Genomic DNA, 20671 nt, shown 5'->3' with positions numbered 1-20671 from the left:
CTCTGCCTACCTAAAAACCTAAGTTACTTTTGTCAGAAGTTAATAGATTTTTTAAAAAAGTCAAGCTTGGTTATTTGGAACTAAATAAGTAAAATAGAATAAAACAGACAAAATGTAATACTGTGGCCAGAACTAATAGTTTTCTTGAAAGTTTAACATTCCCAATGAAAACTAAATACACCCAGCAGCTCTAGAGTTTGAATCATCCTGTTAATTCCGTACCAATTATTTATTTCATACCATTTTATAGCAGTGAAATATGTTGACCACTAAATGTATGACCAAAAGTTAATTAAGTAAGTTTTCAAGTTAACAGATGACACAAGAGCCAAAATAAACTGAAAAGGCAGAAAGTTTAATTTAGTTCTGGTCATTTAATTGAGTAACGTCTATGGGCGAGAAATTTGTTTTTTATGGATATTCATTTTTAAACTCCTGGTAAACAGAGAGACATCTAATTTACAAAACGTGAAGTCGTTACATTTTAGCTTATACTGCCTGTTGAAGCAGCAGCCTGATTTATTCCATTACTGGCTCGCTCAGGTCTGAGATAAAGAAAAAGGTAGGGTATGAAGAATCTGTGAAATGACCCATCTCCTGTGTTTCATGCTGCACCAGAAAAGAATGGAAACAAAATGAAGAAAGATTTGAAGAGAAGATGTGGGGTTTGACCAAACATGACTTTAGTCATGGAAAGGCAAGGAAGAAAAAGGAGTAAAATAAAGTTTTCTTTTTTAATTAAAAAAAATCATTTGTAGGTAAAAGAATGAGAGAAGAAGCACCAGGTTTGAAAAGGAAAAAAGAAAAGAATGAATAAAATTCCATAATTGACAAATTTGGAGTGCTGATGGAATACTGAAGTAGCAATGTCTAGAACGTGGTTGACAATTTGACAGAGAAACTTGGGCAGATTCTAGAGTATAAGATATAAATAAGGGATGAATCCACTTAACAGAGATAAGTTGAAGCCTGTAGCTTTAAGAGTGATAAAGTAGGGCTTATAGAAGGAGGAAAAAAGGGAGCCATTATCCCCAGCCACTCCACTTCTAAGAACTTACAGTCTCACCCCTACAGGTCTAAAAAGACACATGCTATTATAGCCATATTTGTAATAACAATAGATTGGAAACAAACGAAGTGTTCATCAGTAGGGGAATGGTTACATCAACCAGGGTATATCAGCAAAATGAAATAGTAAGTAGCTATTGAGAAGGTGTATAGCATGCAAAGATCACCAGGATATATAGTTAAGTTATAAACACATGGTGCAGAATGGTGTATGAAGCCTGTCACCTTTTGTGTAAAAACATTTGGAAAAATAGAATTTATATTTGATTTACTTGCATGTAAAAAAAAAGAGAAACACTAGGGGCACCTGGGTGGCTCAGTCGTTAAGCGTCTGCCTTCGGCTCAGGTCATGATCCCAGGGTCCTGGGATCGAGCCCCGCATCGGGCTCCCTGCTCGGCGGGAAGCCTGCTTCTCCCTCTTCCACTCCCCCTGCTTGTGTTCCTGCTCTCGCTGTCTCTCTCTCTGTCAAATAAATAAATAAAATCTTTAAAAAAAAAAAAAAAAAAAAAAAAAAAAAAGAGAAACACTAGAAACATACAAAACCAATAAAGGTAGTCCTTTTTGGTGGCAAGGGAAAATGGGGAAAATAATTAAAGCGGAAAGGAACCTTTTCAGCATAAACTTGTAATATTGTTTTGATCTTTAAACCATGAGAATGTATTAACTATTCAAAACAAAATTTTTTCTTTAATTTATTAAAACAAAAAGAGACATGGGGAGGGCAAGGATAGATTCTACTTGGATACAAATAAAAGGATGAAAAAGAAAAGAGCATGACGAGATGAAGACCACACAAAGCTGAGAGAAGAAAAGGACCAAGAGAATGAACTGTCAGTGGGGTAGGTAGAGAATGCCAAGGGAGAAAAGGCGGTTACCTTCTTGAAATGCTGCCAAAAGGATGTAGATGGTGAGATGTAAATAGAACATGCAAAAAGCACCCAATGGCAAGCATTTGTCTCCCTGTGGGTGACAGGGCTGGTGCACTGCCCAGCGCATCTCAGTCTCTATGTCATCTGTAGTGTGTGATTACTGAAGGCATAACAGTAAGGCTTCTTTAGAACTGGTCACCAGATCTCCCCCTTTTGATTAAAAATACCCCATTTCAAAGCTATAAAATCAAAGAATAAACATGACAGATTAGAAAATTATCCTCATAAATAGTTAAGATCTAGCACTCATCTTAACTTTAAAAAAAAATAAAATACAAGACATGTGCGTGGTTAAAGAAAAAAATGTTTTAAATGGATCTTTCCCCTGAAAAGAGGTCAGGTTTTTTAGGAATAAATGAAATAAACATTTGGGTGGAGTATTGAGGTCTGAAAGTTGAAACAGTAATTTTAAGATGGAATTACCCTCGGAGAAGTGAATTATTATGTTGGCAAAGTGGTTTAAAACAGAAGAGAAGAATTGCTGGGGATCTGAGGAAGCTCTGGATTTTTAAATGGGTAAACTAAGGAAAGTGGGTCAGTGAATCATGCTTGTTTTATTTTTCTTTTTCTGAAAATTTCCAGGCAAATGCAGGCCTCCAAAAATTAAGGTTATTATGATTCCTCAATTGAATGACCTATGTATGTTTTGTTTTTTTTTTTAGTTCTACTAATTTTTTTAAACTTTCATTCTTTAAAACTTTTTCAAGTTTTCCTGTGGCCAGTTTCCTTTTGGAACTGCAAGTCTCCCTGAATGTGTGCCCTCTCTTGAGCATGTTTGTAAGTGGTGAAGGCATTCACTAACTAGAAAAGGCACTACATAAAGGATTTCTTAATTAACTATAGTTTTCTGTGTAATCTTCCTTTTACATCAAAGTGAACTAGGATTATTCCAAACTCTACCTCCAAAGACAGAGTTAAGAAACCAGGAAAGTATTTATATAATATTTATCTTTATATTGTTAAGTTGCTTTAATTGTATTTTCAAACTCAAGTTAGAATATTCATTTGGATTCCCTGAGCACTATAATTTCTGAATTTAAAAAAAAAATGACTTGGGGCACCTGGGTGGCTCAGTTGGTTGAGCATCTGCCTTTGGCTCAGGTAATGATCCCAGGGTCCTGAGATCAAGCCCTAGGTTGGGCTCCCTGCTCAGCGGGGAGCCTACTTCTTCCTTTCCCTCTGCCCCTCACCCCTGCTCATGCTCTTTCTCTCTTTTGCTCTCTCTCTCTCAAATAAATAAATACAATCTTTAAAAAAAATGACTTGCTAGCTGTTCTCCACATAGATCACTCAGTTCACACTATTTAGCAGGGCTGGGTAAAGCTTGAAAACTTCAGGTATATCCTATAATAAGTCTGGTTTGTTGTTTCTGCCATTCTTTTAATGTCTCCTTCTTCATATATTGATCATTTATTCATTCAACAAGTAGATAGGTAGATGTGCTGTGGAAATGTATGGACATTCTCTTGTAATTTATCAGTGAAATTAGATGTATTGTTATCAGCTGAAGATGGGAGGGAACTTCTATAGATTTACAGAGAGAGATCTGAAATAGTCATCTAGAGAGTAGAAAAATGAATGATCTAAAGAAATGTAGTAGCATGAAGAGCCCATTGAGGTTAGTGACTAATACAGAGCACCCTTCTCCACTCCCCTTCTAATCTCTACACATCACCTTCAGATGACCAATGTCCTTGCGCTTGTCCCAAGTGCCCCAGCGTTCTTCCCATAGAGGCCTCTAGTCCTCTTTCCAAAGGAACTGTGTAATTCCTTTGTTCCAAGTTCTCCTACAGAGCAAATTAACTGGTCAATAAGATAATCCTCAGATATGAGTATATCTTACCTTCCTGGTACCTATTACCTTTTCTAGAGTAGCTAATACATGGTTTATGTGACAGAAAAGAAAAACGTTTAACTCCATGTTTGGAAGATTCGGGTATTATATAAGATGCTGAGTGGGAGATAAAGTCCATTTGAAATGGGCTTTAATTTACAATTGTGGGAAGTCATGCTCAACCATAGACCTTGGGAAGATATTAAAGCAGTATCTAGCAGGAGGGCTTCAGCTCCAGGGAAGTAGCCATATTTTCCTCTATGCTTCCTATTAAGTATAGTTAAAACCCTAGACAATATATTAAAAAAATAAACATAAGGCTCAGAGAAGAAGGCAGACAGAATAAACAATGGCTCCACCTTACCTATGCCAGCAAAAGCCAAGTTGGGAGCTCAGACTTTCATCCCTGCTGGGTAGTAACAAACCCCTTTCTTCCAAAGTGGTATCAGTAAAAACCACATGGCCTAGAATTTGACATCCACTTGGAGGTAAGGAGAATTCTGACCACTCCTCATTTCCTCAATGGAGAGGTGTCAGGGCCGACACAGGAGAATGTTATGACTTTCATCCAGGAATCATGACCCTCTTCCCACCACCCACTCTGTGTCAATGGAGACCACCGGAGGCAGTAAGGAGACACTCCAATCCTTCCCAGTCAGGAAGGTATCAGTGGAGGCCTGGTGGAAAGCCAGAGCTCCTACTAACACCCAGCAGGAATAAGGAATACTGCTCACCTTGGGTGTCAAAGAAAGGTGAGTGGGGAACGTGGATGTCTATAGAAACCTGGCTATAATGAGGTGACATTCCCCCAATATCAACAACCTTGAGAATGCCCTGAGTGTGCTTGAAAAGAATGTGTATTCTGTTGCTGTTGAATGGAATGTATATGCCTGTTCACTACATTTGGTCTAAAGTATGGTTCAAATCCAAAATTGCCTTGAAGAAAGAAACCTGGCTATAATGAGGTGACATTCCTATTCGCCTGCTGGAGCAGTGCCAGAGGAAGTCAGCTAAAAGAGAATATTTATTTAAATAAAATGCAGACTCTCAGAATATAATAACTAAAATGCCAAAGATTCATTGAAAATCACTTATTATGTTAAGAACCTGAGACATCAAACTGAATAAAAAGACAATAAATAGAGGTCAACACAGAGTTGACAGAGATTTTAGGATTATTTGGCAAAGATTTAAAAGCAATCATCGTAAAATGCTTTAATGAGCAATTATAAACACATATGAAATAATGAAAAAATAAAGACAGCGAAGAAACGAAAGATTTTTTCAAAAGAATGGAAAAAGAAAGAAGAACCAGATGAAAACTTTAAAATGAAAAAAATATAATAACAAATAAAAAACTCAAATATGGACTCAACAACAAAATGGAAGGAAGAGAAGAAAGAATGATTAACTGAAAGATAATGCAATACAAATGACCCAATGTGAACAGAGAGAAAGTAAACTGAAATTTAAAAATGAACACAGCCTAAGGCACCTGTAGGGCTATAAAAAATAGCTAATATTCATGTCATCAGAGTTCCAGAAGAAGAGGAGAAAAAGAGTGGGGCTAAAAACTTATCAAAAAAATAATGGATGCAGATTTTGTAAATTTGGCAAAAGATATACACCTATAGATTCAAAAAGGTAGACAAACCCCACATGGGATAAACCCAAGGGAATTCACACCAAAGCACATGGTAATGAAACTTCTGAAAACTAAACACAAAGGAAAAATCTTGAAAGTATCAAGAGAAAAATGGCACCTTCTCTACATAAGAAAAAATATTCAAACGACAGGATTTACCATCAGAAAACATAGAGGCCAGAAGAAACTTGAACAACTAGAAAAACTAAAATGATTTTGAAAAAAAAAAAAGAATATTGTAGAAGAAAGTATTCTACCTGATTTCCAGACTTATTATATAGCTACTACAGTAATCAAGACTTATGGTATTGGCAAAGGATAGACACATAGATCAATGGACCACATAGATAACCAAGAAATAGACCTATACAAATATACCCAACTGATCTTTTATGCTTATTTATTTTTTTAAATTAGTAAACTATTTCCTAGAGAAGTTTTAGGTTCACAGAAAAATTGAGTGGAAAGTACAGAGTTCCCATATACCCCGTCTCCACACATGCATAACCTCCCCCAATATCAACAACCTTGAGAATGCCCTGAGTGCGCTTGAAAAGAATGTGTATTCTGTTGCTGTTGGATGGAATGTATATGCCTGTTCATTACATTTAGTCTAAAGTATGGTTCAAATCCAAAATTGTCTTGTTGATTTTCTGTCCAGATGATGTATATATCCATTGTTGAAAGTAGGGTAATGATACCCCTTACTATTATGGTATTGTTGTCTATTTCTCCCTTCAGATTGATTAGTGTTTGCTTATATATTTAGATTCTTCAATGTTGAGTGCATATATATTTATGATTATTATATCTTCTTGATGAATTGACCCACTTATATAATGGCCATTTTTGTCTCCTGTTACCATTTTTGGCTTCAAATTCATTTTGTTTGACATAAACATGGCTACCTCTGCTCTCTTTTGGTTTCCATTTGCATGGAATATTTTTTGTCATTTCTTCACTTGAAGCCTATGTGTGTTTTGAAAGCTAAAGTGAGTCTCTTTTAGGCAGCATATAGTTGGGTCTTGTTTTTTGTTTTTTTTTTTAATCCATTCAGCCACTTTATGCCTTTTGATTGAAGAAGTCAATCCATTAACATTTAGCATTATTATTGATAGGTAAGGATTTACTAATGCCATCTTACTGTTTTCTGTTATGTAGTCACATTTTTCTTTTCTTTCTTTCTTGCTGCCTTCCTTTGTTTTGTTTTGTTTTTTGTTTTTTATTTTATTTTTTTGTTTTTTAAGTAGGCTCCATGCCCAGCATGGAGTCTAATGCTGGGCTTGAACCCAGGACCTTGAGATCAATACCTGAGCTGAGATCAAGAGTCAGACGTCTAACCCAGGTGCCCCATTGCTGCCTTCTTTCGTAAACTGATTATTTTCCATAGTGATATGCTTTGATTACCTTCTCTTTATCTTTTGTGTTGTAGATTTTTGCTTTGTGCAAAATTGTGTAGATTTTTAAATTTGTGCTTTGCCTTGTAAGGCTTACATAAAACATTATATATATATATATATATATATATAATGTTAATATAATAATAATATTATATATATATATATATGAGTCTATTTTATGCTGATAACAATTTAACTTCAATGAGGTATAAAAACTTTGTCCTTTTATTCTCTTTTATGTTTTTGATGTCACCATTTACATCTTTTTATATTGTGTATTCATTAACAAATTGCTGAAGCTATAGCTATTTTTAATACTTTTGCCCTTTAAACTTTACACTAGAGTTAAGTAGTTATATCACCATATTGTAGTATTAATGAATTTTGCAATTATTCTCATTTTTTGTTCCTGCTAAAACTTCTTAAGTGGACTCCAGAGGTTTCCCAGAACTGTTTTTTTTCATGCATAGAGTGCTCTGTTGAGCACTGGGTGTTAAACACAAACAATGAATCATGGAACACTACATCAAAAACTAATGATGTAATGTATGGTGATTAACATAACATAATAATATACAAAATAAAAAAAATAAAATAAAGATAAAAAAATGCTCTGTTGAATCACTGATCTTTGTGGGGGAAAAGGAAGCTGGGTTCTCCTACCTTGCATTTTTCCTCACAATCTGGAATTGCCTCTTGTCATATCTTCAAGCTCAGATTCTTTTCTCAACCACGTCCAGTCTGATAATGAGCCCATCAAAGGCATTTTTCATTTCTGTTACAGTGCTTTTTTATCTACAGCATTTCTTTTTGATTCTTTCTTAGAATTCCCATTTCGGTTTACGTGATCCATCTGTTCTTGCATGTTGTTTATGTTTTCCATTAAAACCCTTAGGATTCTAATTACAGTTTTTAAAATTTCCTAATCTGATAATTCTAACATTTCTCCCATTTCTGGTTCTGATCCTTGTTCAGTCTTTTTACACTGTTTTTTGACATTTAGTATACACTTGTAATTTTTTATCGAAAGGTGGATATGATGCATTGGAAGGAAATGCAGTGAATAAGCCTTTAGTAATGTAGTGGTGAGACACTGGGAGCAGTGTTCTATAATCCTATGATTAGGTATCAGTCTCTTGGGGAGCTTGTTCCCCTGGACTGTGAACCTCACTGGTGCTTTCCATTCTTTTCGATCCTTATATGGTACAGGTGCAGGATGGCTAAAGGGGGCTGGATTTGGTATTTCCCTTCCCTCGTGTAGAAAGCCAGAGAGAGCTAGTGTGGGTTTTCCCCTGGTCAGGAAGACTCAGATAAAACCCTAGTACTACCTGGTAAAATAGTTTCTCCTGAGGTCAGGCTTTGTTAAAGAGAAGGGAATGCTCAGGTATATTTCAAAGTGGTCCCTTTCCCCCTTCCCTTTCTGGGAGCTTCAGAGGATTTTTCTCCAATATTCTGTGAGAACCTACTAGAGCTCTTGAAGGTAAACCTACCCCCCAACCCCCACGACTGGGTCTCCCTGGAGTTCTTAACTCTCAGAGTTGTCCACAGTGAGCTTCCAGCAATTTGCCAATTACAGTTCAGGTATTCCTACACTGGCATTAGTTCCTGCAGAAGTTTCTGCTCATGAGTTTCTGTTCTGGAAAGTGGTGACTCTCTGTATCCACCCACCTGTCTGTTTCAATTTGGAGGGCAGCAGTTTGCCCTGCAACCTCACTTATATGATGGATCAAAGAAGAGTTGTAGATTGTGAGTTTGTTCGGCTTTGTTAGTATGGAGCAGTAACTTCTAAGCTCTTTACATGATGCGTCAGAAACTGGAAGTCCCAACTGATTTTTGACAAAGGTACAAAGCATTCAGTGGATGCAAGAGAATCTTTCAACAAATGGTTCTGGGGCAATTATACAATCCTTGTCAAAAAATGAGCCTTACTACACAGCTATAGTAAAAACATTATGGTAGTGGCACAAAAATAGACACATAGATCAACAGAATAGAGTCCAGAAATAAACCAACACTTATATGGTCAGTTAATCTTTAAGAAAAGACTGTCTCTTCAATAAATGGTGCTGGAAAAACTGGGCACTATATGCAAACAAATGAAACTGGACTACTCTCTTACACCATACACAAAAATAAACTCAAAATGGATTAAGAACCAAAATCTGAGACCAAAACTGTAAAAAAAAAAAAAAGAGCACAGACAGTAATTTCTCTGACATTGGCCACAGCAATGTTTTTTTTTAGATATGTCTCCTGGAAGCAAGGGAAACAAAAGCAAAAATAAACTATTGGGACTATATTAAAGTAAAAACCTTTTGCACAGCAAAGGAAACAATTAACAAAACTAAAAGAAAACCTACTGAATGGGAGAAGATATTTGCAAATGATTAGTAACCAGTAAAAGATTAGTATCCAAAATATATAAAGAACTTATGCAACTCAACACCAAGGAACAAATAATCCAATTAAAAATGGGCAGAAGACATGAAGAGACATTTCTCCAAAGAAGATATCCAGACGGTAAACAGCCACATGAAAAGATGCTCAACACCACCCATCATCAGGGAAATGCAAATCAAAACCACAAAGAGATTTCACCTCATACCAATCAGAATGGCTAAAATCAACAACACAAGAAACAACAGGTGTTGGCAAGGATGTGGAGAAAAAGGAACCCCTGTACACTGCTGGTGGGAATGCAAACTGGTGCAGCCACTGTGGAAGACAGTATGGACGTTCCTCAAAAAAATTAAAACAGAAATACCATATGATTCAGTAATTCCACGATTGGGTATTTATCTACCCAAAGAAAATGAAAACACTAACTCAAAAAGACATATGCCCCTCTACGTTTTTTGCAGCATTATTTACAATAGCTAAACTATGCAAGTAGACCAAGTATCCACTGACAGATGAATGGATAAAGAAAATATGATACACACACACACACACACACACACACACACAATGGAACATTACTCGGCCATAAAAAATAATGAAATATTTCCATTTGCAACAACATGGATGAATGTAGAGGGTATTATGCTAAGTGAAATAAGACAGAGAAAGACAAATACCATATGATTTTATTCAGATGGAATTTAAGAAACAAAACAAATGAACAAAGGAAAAAAAGAGAAAGATAAACCAAGAAACAGACACTTAACTATAGAGAACAAACTGATGGTTACCAGTGGGAGTAGGGGGATGGGTGAAATAGATGATGGGGATTAAAGAGTACACTTATCATGATGAGCACTGAGTAATGTATAGAATTCTTGTAACCTGAAACTATTATAACACTATATGTTAACTATACTGGAATTTTAAAAAAGTCCAACTGACAAAAAAATTATGTTAAATTAAATTAATAAAATGAGCTTTAGCCTATGTCTCATACCTTATATAAAAAACAACTGAAAAGAGGTTACAGAATTATATGTAAAATTATAAAATTTTAGGAAAAAATATAGCAGAAAACCTTCAGGATCTACGAATAAGTACACTGTTGTTGTGTTTTTTTTTTTAAACTTGGCAGCAAAATCACTATCCATATAAGCAAAAATAAATTAACTAGACTTTATAAAACAGAAAAACTTTTAGTCTGCAAAATACCCAGTTAAAGGGATAAAAAGACTAGCTATGGATCGGGAAATAATATTTGGAAATCACCTGACAAAGGACCAATATATAGAATACTTAAGAGAGTCTCAAAACTCAACATCAAAACAATCCTATTAGAAAATGGGCAAAACAGATGAGGAGAATATACAGAAGGCAAATGAACACATGAAAAGATATTCAACATCATTAGCCATTAGGAAAAGGCAAATTATACCACAATGAGATATTGCTATACAATTATCAGAGTAGCTAAAATAAAAAATAGTGACAATGTCAAATGCTGGAGAGAATGTGGAGAAACTGGATCACTCATGCACAGCTGCCATGAAAAATAGTTTGGCAGTTTCTTACAAAATTAAACATGCAAATACCGTATGACCCAGTCATTACACTCCTGGACATTTATCCTAGGAAAATGAAACTTCCATTATGCAGAGATCTGTACAGAAATATGCACTGTAGAATTATTTGAATAGTCCCACACTGGACACAACCTCGATGTTCTTCATCAAGTAAATGGATAAACTGAGGTATATCCATACCATGAATACTAGTTAGCAAATATAAACAAACTATTGGTACATACCTGAATAAATCTCTAGAGAATTGTGCTGAATGAGAAAAACCCAATCCCATGATTCCATATACACAGCATTCCTGAAATGACAGAATCACAGAAAAAGATGTGTGATTTCCAGGGGCTAAGGCAGGGTGGGGATGGGAAATAAGTGGGTGTGGCTATAAAACTGCAATATGAGGGATCTTTGTGTTGATGGAAATATCTGTATCTTGACTAAATCAGTGTCAGTATCCTGGTTATCATATTCCACTATAGTTTTGCAAGACATTACTTTTGGAGGAACTGAGTACAAAGTACACATGATCTCATTACACTATTTCTTACAGCTGCACATGAATCTACAGTTATCTTCAAATAAAAAGTTTAATTTAAAAAAGAAGCAAAGAGGGGAGGAGCAAGTTGGTGGAGGAGTAGGAGATCTAAATTTTGGCTTGTCCCAGGAATTCAGCTGGATAGGGATCAAACCAATCTGAACACCTATGAACTCAACAGTAGATCGAAGAAAAGAATAGCAGCAACTCTCTGAACAGAAAAGCCGCCACGTTCTGGAAGGTAGGACGTGTGCGTGGAGAAGTGAATCCGAGGTGATATTCGGGAAGATAGATGGCGGGGGAGGGGGCCTCCGTCAGCCACTACCGGCAAGTGATAGAGCAGCGGATCACAAAATCGGAACTTTTAGAAGTCTGCTCCACTGAGGGATGTCGCTCCAGTGGCTAAACAGGGGTGGATCCCTCGCTGGGACAGTGTGGTCTCAGGACCCTCGGGGTCACAGAAAGACAGGGGGTGCCTGAGTGAAGCAGAGCTCCCAGGTATCGGAGCAGGGAAGCCAGCTGCAGAGACGGAGCCGAGGAGCGGGCTCTCAGCTCAGGGTTGCCATAAACTGTGATCCGCAGCACAGTCGGGCCACTGCTCCTCCAGCAGGGAGCCAACAAGCGGCAGATCCAGGGAGACTCCCCTTCCTCCCCGGGGAGGAACGGCACAGGAGCGCACTGCAGGGATCTGCTGGATTTGGAGACTCCACATGGGGTCATGCACCAGAGAAAGACACGCTCGGTCATAGGCCGGGTGAGCACGGAGTGCGGCCGGAGACCAGGGAGACAGGAGTGATTGCTTTTCTCTGGGGGCTCACTGAGGAGTGGGGCCCCGAGTTCTCAGCTCCTCTGGGATGGAGATTGGGAGGCCGCCATTTTCACTCCCGACCTCCAAAGCTGTACAGAAAGCTTGCAGGGAACAAAAGCTCCCGAGAGCAAACCTGAGCAGATTACTTAGCCCGGACCTGGCAAGGGTGGGGCAATTCCACCTCCGGCAAAGACATTTGGGGACCATGGCAACAGGCCTCTCCCCCAGAAGATCAGCAAGAACAGCCAGCCAAGACCAAGTTTACCTATCAATGAGAATGGCAGAACTCCAGCGCTACGGGAATACTGCACATAGAATTCACGGCTTTTTCACCATGATTCTTTAGTCTTTCAAAGTTAATATTTTTAATTTTCTTTTTTCTTATTTTTTTTGAATTTTTCTTTTTCCCTTTTTCAACAAACATCTTCTCAATCAATTTTTTAAAAATCTTTTTTATTTTTCATTTTTAAAGTCATATTCTATCCCTTCATAGTAGTTCACCTTATTTTTGGTATATATATAAGTTGTTCCCTCTTTAAAATTTTGGGATACAGTTTCTTCTCTTTTTTTTTTAAAGATTTTATTTATTTATTTGACAGAGAGAGACACAGCTAGAGAGGAACACAAGCAGGGGGAGTGGGAAAGGGAGAAGCAGGCTTCCCGCCAAGCAGGGAGCCTGATGCGGGGCTCAATCCCAGGACCCAGGATCACGACCTGAGCCGAAGGCAGACGCTTAATGACTGAGCCACCCAGGCACCCCGGGATACAGTTTCTTCTAACAGACCAAAATATACCCTAAATCTCTAGTGTATGGCTTTGTTCTAGTCTCCTGCATGATCACATTCTCTCCCTTTTTTTAAAATTTCTCTTTCTTTTTTCAACCAACTTCTTATCTTATCAACTCCTTTTATAAAATGTTTAATAATTTTCATCTTTACAGTCATATTCCATCCCTTCATCATATTTACCCTTATTTTAGTACATATATAAGTTTTTCTTTCTTTAAAATTTTGGGAGGCAGTTTCTCCTAACAGACCAAAATATGCTCAAAATCTAGGGTGTGGCACTGATCTATTCACCAGCCTGATCATATTTGATCATATTCTTTTTTTTTTTTTAATCTTTTTCTTTTTTCTTTCTTTCCCTTTCTTTTCCCCTGGTTTCAGGTCTCTTCTGATTTGTTTAGTGTATATTTTTCTGGGGTCATTGTTACCCTGTTAGCATTTTGTTCTCTCATTCATCTATTCTCCTCTGGACAAAATGACAAGACAGAAAAAATCACCTCAAAAAAAAGAACAAGAGGCAGTACCGATTGCCAGGGACCTAATCAATACGGACATTAGTAAGATGTCAGAACTAGAGTTCAGAATGACAATTACAAAGATACTATCTGGGCTTGAAAAAAGCATGGAAGATACTAGAGAAAACCTTTCTGGAGAAATAAAAGAACTAAAATCTAACCAGGTCGAAATCAAAAAGGCTATCAATGAGGTGCAATCAAAAATGGAGTCTCTGACTGCTAGGATAAATGAGGCAGAAGAGAGAATTAGAGATATAGAAGACCAAATGATGGAAAATAAAGAAGCCGAGAAAAAGAGAGATAAACAACTACTGGATCACGAGGGCAGAATTCGTGAGATAAGTGATACCATAAGAAGAAACAATATTAGAATAATTGGGATCCCAGAAGAAGAAAAAAGAGAGAGAGGGGCAGAAGGTATATTGGAGCAAATTATAGCACAGAACTTCCCTAATTTGGGGAAGGAAACAGGCATCAAAATCCAGGAGGTACAGAGAACCCCCCTCAAAATCAATAAAAATAGGTCAACACCCCAACATCTAACAGACCAAAATATACCCTAAATCTCTAGTGTATGGCTTTGTCCTAGTCTCCTGCATGATCACATTCTCTCCCTTTTTTTTTTAATTTATCTTTCTTTTTTCAACCAACTTCTTATCTTATCAACTCCTTTTATAAAATCTTTTATAATTTTCATCTTTACAGTCATATTCCATCCCTTCATCATATTTACCCTTATTTTTCTCAGTCTCAGCGACAAAGAGAAAATCCTGAAAGCGGCTCAGGAAAAGAGGTCTGTAACCTACAATGGTAGAAACATTAGATTGGCAAGAGAACTATCCACAGAGACCTGGCAGGCCAGAAAGGACTGGCAGGATATATTCAGAGCACTAAATGAGAAAAATATGCAGCCAAGAATACTCTATCCAGCTAGGCTGTCATTGAAAATTGAAGGAGAGATAAAAAGCTTCCAGGACAAACAAAAACTAAAGGAATTTGCAAACACGAAACCAGCCCTACAAGAAATCTTGAAAGGGGTCCTCTAAGCAAAGAGAGAGCCTAAAAGCAACATAGACCAGAAAGGAACACAGACAATATACAGTAACAGTCACATTATACACAATACAATGGCATTAAATTAATATCTTTCAATAGTTACCTTGAATGTAAATGGGCTAAATGCCCCAATCAAAAGACACAGGGTATCAGATTGGATAAAAAACAAGACCCATCGATATGCTGTCTGTAAGAGACTCATTTTAGACCCAAAGTCACCTCCAGATTGAAAGTGAGGGGGTGGAAAACCATTTACCATGCTAATGGACACCAAAAGAAAGCTGGGGTGGCAATCCTTATATCAAACAAATTAGATTTTAAACCAAAGACTGTAATAAGAGAAGAGGAAGGACACTATATCATACTTAAAGGGTCTAGTCAACAAGAAGATCTAAGAATTGTAAATATCTATGCCCCTAACATGGGAGCAGCCAATTATATAAGCCAATTAATAACAAAAGCAAAGAAACACATTGACAACAATACAATAATAGTAGGGGACTTTAACACCCCCCCCCTCACTGAAATGCACAGATCATCTAAGCAAAAGATCAACAAGGAAATAAAGACTTTAAATGACACACTGGACCAAATGGACTTCACAGATATATTCAGAACATTCCATCCCAAAGCAACAGAATACACATTCTTCTCTAGTGCCCATGGAACATTCTCCAGAATAGATCACATCCTAGGTCACAAATCAGGTCTCAACCAGTACCAAAAGATTGGGATCATTCCCTGCATATTTTCGGACCACAACACTTTGAAACTAGAACTCAATCACAAGAGGAAAGTCAGAAAGAACTGAAATACATGGAAGCTAAGGAGCACCCTACTAAAGAATGAATGGGTCAACCAGGAAATTAAAGAAGAATTAAAAAAATACATGGAAACAAATGAAAATGAAAACACAACTGTTCAAAATCTTTGGGATGCAGCAAAGGCAGTCTTAAGAGGAAAGTACATAGCAATCCAAGCCTTTCTCAAGAAACAAGAAAGGTCTCAGATACACAACCTAACCGTACACCTAAAGGAGCTGGAGAAAGAACAGCAAATAAAGCCTAAACCCAGCAGGAGAAGAGAAATAATAAAGATCAGAGCAGAAATCAATGAAATAGAAACCAAAAGAACAGTAGAACAGATCAATGAAACTAGGAGATTGTTCTTTGAAAGAATTAATAAGATTGATAAACCCCTGGCCAGACTTATCAAAAAGAGAAGAGAAAGGACCCAAAAAATAAAATCATGAATGAAAGAGGAGAGATCACAACGAACACCAAAGAAATACAAACCATTATAAGAACATATTACGAGCAATTATATGCCAGCAAATTAGATAATCTGGAAGAAATGGATGCATTCCTAGAGATGTACCAACTACCAAAACTGAACCAGAAAGAAATAGAAAACCTGAACAGACCTATAACCACTAAGGAAATTGAAGCAGTCATCAAAAATCTCCCAACAAACAAGAGCCCAGGGCCAGATGGCTTCCCAGGGGAATTCTACCAAACATTTCAAGAAGAATTAATACCTATTCTTCTGAAACTGTTCCAAAAAATAGAAATGGAAGGAAAACTTCCAAACTCATTTTATGAGGCCACCATTACCTTGATCCCCAAACCAGACAAAGACCCCATCAAAAAGGAGAATTACACACCAATATCCTTGATGAACATGGATGCAAAAATCCTCACCAAAATACTAGCCAATAGGATCCAACAGTACATTAAAAGGATTATTCACCACGACCAAGTGGGATTTATCCCTGGGCTGCAAGGTTGGTTCAACATCTGCAAATCAACCAATGTGATACAATACATTAATAAAAGAAAGAACAAGAACCATATGATCCTCTCAATAGATGCAGAAAAAGCATTTGACAAAGTACAGCACCCTTTCTGCATCAAAACTCTTCAGAGTATAGGCATAGAGGGTACATACCTCAATATCATAAAAGCCATCTATGAAAAACCTACAGCAAATATCATTCTCAATGGGAAAAACCTGAGAGCTTTCCCCCTAAGGTCAGGAACACGGCAGGGATGTCCACTATCACCACTGCCATTCAACATAGTACTAGAAGTCCTAGCCACAGCAATCAGACAACAAAAGGAAATAAAAGGCATCCGAATCGGCAAAGAAGAAGTCAAAGACTCCACCCCAAACTGCTAGAACTCATACAGGAATTCAGTAAAGTGGCAGGATATAAAATCAATGCACAGAAATCAGTGGCACTCCTATACACCAACAACGAGACAGAAGAAAGAGAAATTAAGGAGTTGATCCCATTTACAATTGTACCCAAAACCATAAGATACCTAGGAATAAATCTAACCAAAGAGGCAAAGAATCTGTACTCAGAAAACTATAAAATACTCATGAAAGAAATTGAAGAAGACACAAAGAAATGGAAAAAGGTTTCATGCTCATGGATTGGAAGAACAAATATTGTGAAGATGTCAATGCTACCTAGAGCAATCTACACATTTAATGCAATCCCTATCAAAAAATACCATCCACTTTTTTCAAAGAAATGGAACAAATAATCCTAAAATTTGTATGGAACCAGAAAAGACCCTGAATAGCCAGAGGAATGTTGAAAAAGAAAAGCAAAACTGGTGGCATCACAATTCCAGACTTGCAGCTCTATTAAAAAGCTGTCATCATCGAGACAGTATGGTACTGGCACAAAAACAGACACATAGATCAATGGAACAGAATAGAAAGCCCAGAAATGGACCCTCAACTCTATGGTCAACTCATCTTTGACAAAGCAGGAAAGAATGTCCAATGGAAAAAAGACAGTCTCTTCAACAAATGGTGCTGGGAAAATTGGACAGCCACATGCAGAAAAATGAAACTGGACCATTTCTTACACCACACACAAAAATAGACGCAAAATGGTTGAAAGACCTAAATGTGAGACAGGAGTCCATCAAAATCCTAGAGGAGAACACAGGCAGCAACCTCTTGGACCTCAGCCACAGCAACTTCCTAGAAACATCGCCAAAGGCAAGGGAGGCAAGGGCAAAAATGAACTATTGGGACCTCATCAAGATAAAAAGCTTTTGCACAGCAAAAGAAACAGTCAACAAAACCAAAAGACAACCGACAGAATGGGAGAAGATATTTGCAAATGACATATCAGATAAAGGGCTAGTATCCAAAACCTATAAAGAACTTTTCAAACTCAACACCCAAAGAACAAATGATCCAATCAAGAAATGGGCAGACGACATGAACAGACATTTTTCCAAAGAAGACATCCAAATGGCCAACAGACACATGAAAAAGTGCTCAACATCGCTCGGCATCAGGGAAATCCAAATCAAAACCTCAATGAGATACCACCTCACACCAGTCAGAATGGCTAAAATTAACAAGTCAGGAAATGACAGATGTTGGCGGGGATGCCGAGAAAGGGGAACCCTCCTACACTGTTGGTGGGAATGCAAGCTGGTGCAGCCACTCTGGAAAACAGTATGGAGGTTCCTCAAAAAGTTGAAAATAGAGCTACCATATGATCCAGCAATTGAACAACTGGGTATTTACCCCAAAGATACAAATGTAGGGATCCCAAGGGGTACATGCAGCCCAATGTTTATAGCAGCAATGTCCACAATAGCCAAACTGTGGAAAGAGCCAAGATGTCCATCGACAGATGAATGGATAAAGAATGGAATATTATGCAGCCATCAAAAAACCACAAAATCTTGGGGCGCCTGGGTGGCTCAGTTGGTTAAGCAACTGCCTTCGGCTCAGGTCATGATCCTGGAGTCCTGGGATCGAGTCCCGCATCGGGCTCCCTGCTCGGCAGGGAGTCTGCTTCTCCCTCTGACCCTCCCTCCTCTCATGCACTCTCTCTCTCTCTTATTCTCTCGCTCAGGTAAATAAATGAAATCTTTAAAAAAAAAAAAACACAAAATCTTGCCATTTGCAATGACGTGGTTGGAACTAGAGGGTATTATGCTAAGCGAAATAAGTCAATCAGAGAAAGACATGTATCATATGATCTCACTGATATGAGGAATTCTTTTTTTATTTTATTTTATTTATTTATTTGACAGAGAGAGACACAGCGAGAGAGGGAACACAAGCAGGAGGAGTGGGAGAGGGAGAAGCAGGCTTCCCGCCAAGGAGGAACCCGATGCGGGGCTCAATCCCAGGACTCTGGGATCATGACCTGAGCTGAAGGCAGACGCTTAAAGAGTGAGCCACCCAGGTGCCCGGTATGAGGAATTCTTAATCTCAGGAAACAAACTGAGGTTTGCTGGAGTGGTGGGGGTGGGAGGGATGGGGTGGCTGGGTGATAGACATTGGGGAGGGTATGTGCTATGGTGAGCCCTGTGAATTGTGTAAGACTGTTGAATCACAAACCTGTACCTCTGAAACAAATAATACATTATATGTTAAAAAAAAAAAAAGAAGATAGTAGGAAGGGAAAAAGGAAGGGGGGCGGATTGGAGGGGAGATGAACCATGAGAGACTATGGACTCTGAGAAACAAACTGAGGGTTCTAGAGGGGAGGGCGGTGGGGGGATGGGTTAGCCTGGTGATGGGTATTAAAGAGGGCACATATTGAATGGAGCACTGGGTGTTATAAGCAAACAATGAATCATGGAACACTACATCAAAAACTAATGATACAATGTATGGTGATTAACATAACATAATAAAATAAAATTTAAAAAAAAAAAGCAAGGCAGGCATGCTGAAACCCAATCCAAGCAAAACAATACATAATAGCAAAAAATACAGCAAAACGGACTCATTTAAAGAATTCCAGTTAAAAAAAAAAACTAAAATTTTCTTATCAATTGCAGATTGATTCTGATTTCTTTGTACAGGTCATGGAGAATCCACACCCCGGCAAGACTTCACTTCCTTCCTTCTAGGATTGTGCTGCCTTGCCCTGTGATGGGACTCAGTGACTTCTGTTTTTGAACAGGCCAACAATTTTTCTGGATTCAAATTTTGACATGTCCTTTTAAGAGTGCAAGCACGCTGCTTGGGTTTGCTAGTATTCCAGCATCTCCCTTGTAAGACATCCAACAACACGGCCAAATCTATTGAGAGCCTGCCCTTGTCAACCTTCTGAGTTTATTGATATTTACATTTATGATACAAACGAGTTTTCTGAGAGCCTCCTTTTCTGCTGCCTGGTGTTTGCTTTTAGAGGAGAGACCAGACAACTGAGAGGGAAGGAGGCAGCACTTGTGTTGGATTTATTGGCACAGCTCACTGAAGAGCAAGCATACCACCAAATAGAGGATATTGATAAGGAGACTAAATTCATTTGAAATCACTAAAACTCAGTTAGAGGCATATTGTATTAAGTGAAATGCCATTACTGCAGGGCCCAGGGAAAGACCGTATGCCAAGTCATGAGAGCTTTTCAGCTCACTGGAAGGCAGCCATTGCACCCACGCTCTACATTTGACGGTTTGGAAGTAGGGATAATTTCTGCATAGATCATAAAGGGACTTGAAAGTGGCTCAGTCCCTAGGAGCACAGGCACGAGCTGAATTGTCCCCGAGTGAGAGCATTCAAGAGAGGATCCCTGTGCAGTAAAAGCATACACTACATGGGTACGAAGCCCAACTTTCCATAAAGGCTTTCTTTCATTGTGATTGTGGTACCTTAGTGTGTTTTAAAAACTCCACACTAAGGACCATCATTTGATTCTGTGATTTTTTTTTTTTTTTTTTTTTTTTTTGCCAAGCATCTTTTTCGAGAGAGGATGGCAACAGAACTCTGGTTTATATAATATATTTTAACCATTTTTAGTTAGTTTCAGAAAGTTCCCCCAGCTGAAGGAAGTTCTCTACTAGGTTGTAACAGCAGTTTGGGGTCTATTCTCACCGCAGGAGATAACTTACAAGTTGGAGTTGATTCAGAAAATCTGTTTTCTTCTAAGCAGCCTCCTAGCACTTCCCCAAAGGTTGTTGGAGGTCTCCTCGCTTGATGTCACTCACACTGCCCTCGCACTGTTAATCCCAGTGAGCAAGGACGTACTGTAAGCACGAGTCCATTTCAGTGATGTGTATAAATCTTGTTCAGGTTATTCAGACTAAGGCAGCCCCTTATCTAACAAGCACCAGAGCAGACT

The 20671-nt window shown here is 38.1% G+C and overlaps 1 long non-coding RNA gene across 1 annotated transcript in view; it reads right to left on the bottom strand.

Annotated features, from left to right (window-relative positions):
- Positions 1–20671, bottom strand: part of LOC110590454 — a 92798-nt gene that overhangs the window by 45794 nt on the left and 26333 nt on the right. The window contains exon 2 of the long non-coding RNA XR_002480952.1: positions 11088–11158. This is a non-coding gene — a long non-coding RNA (uncharacterized LOC110590454). The remainder of the gene's footprint in view (positions 1–11087; positions 11159–20671) is intronic.

This window comes from Neomonachus schauinslandi, chromosome 10 (genome assembly GCF_002201575.2).
Source record: "Neomonachus schauinslandi chromosome 10, ASM220157v2, whole genome shotgun sequence".
Lineage (NCBI taxonomy): Eukaryota > Metazoa > Chordata > Mammalia > Carnivora > Phocidae > Neomonachus > Neomonachus schauinslandi.
Note: the sequence above shows the minus strand (reverse complement) of the source record. Positions and strands in the feature narration are given on the sequence as shown.